Source organism: Elephantulus edwardii, unplaced genomic scaffold, assembly GCF_000299155.1.
Source record: "Elephantulus edwardii isolate Elephantulus edwardi_28Jun2011 unplaced genomic scaffold, EleEdw1.0 scaffold00020, whole genome shotgun sequence".
NCBI classification, from domain to species: Eukaryota; Metazoa; Chordata; class Mammalia; order Macroscelidea; family Macroscelididae; genus Elephantulus; species Elephantulus edwardii.
In genome coordinates, this window is record NW_006399770.1 from 846,798 (window position 1) to 847,503 (window position 706).

Below are 706 nucleotides of genomic sequence, written 5' to 3' on the forward strand. Positions count from 1 at the left end.
CCCCCCAGGTCTAACCATCTTTTGGCAGAAGCATTCAACAGAACAAAATATGTGGTGCATTTAGGATGTTGGTCCTCTTGTGCATGCTGCCACTGTTAAGGTCATAAGACTCACAGTGACTTTCAGCAATCCATTGTATAGGTAATCGTCTTCTTTGGCCTGTCCAAGGAAACCCAAACCTGCAGATGGCGGGCATGTATCCCATCCCCCACCTCCTAGGCAGGCAGCCAATGGGGGGTGCAGCCTCCCCCCAGCGTGGGCAGCCATTGGGGGTGTGCGCCCCCACCCTGCCGCACGGGCACTCGGCGTGTGCGCGGCCCCTCTTGTGCAGGCGGCTGGCGGGCGCCCCCTTCCCCCACAGCCACCATCCTGGCTCCAAGAATTCTCTCCAGAACAAGTCCACATTGCGGCAGTGTGGTGGCTTCGCTGTACCAGTCTTAAGGAGGGCTGGTGCCCAGCATCCATCCTGGGTGAGGGAATCCATTCATTCTGGCTGTGGGAGCTGCAGCAGCTGTGCAGTGCGGCGCAAGCTCTGCGGGAGGGGGTTGGGAGCCATGAGACTCACCCATTTCTCCTTGGGAATCCTTGAATTCCTGTTTTTGAGCCTCGATCTTCACTGAGGGCCAGTAATCAACTGTTTAAGTGTTCAATTATCAATAAGCCGAAGTCTGTGGAAGGCCATAATGGCCCTGCTTTAAGTGGTTCG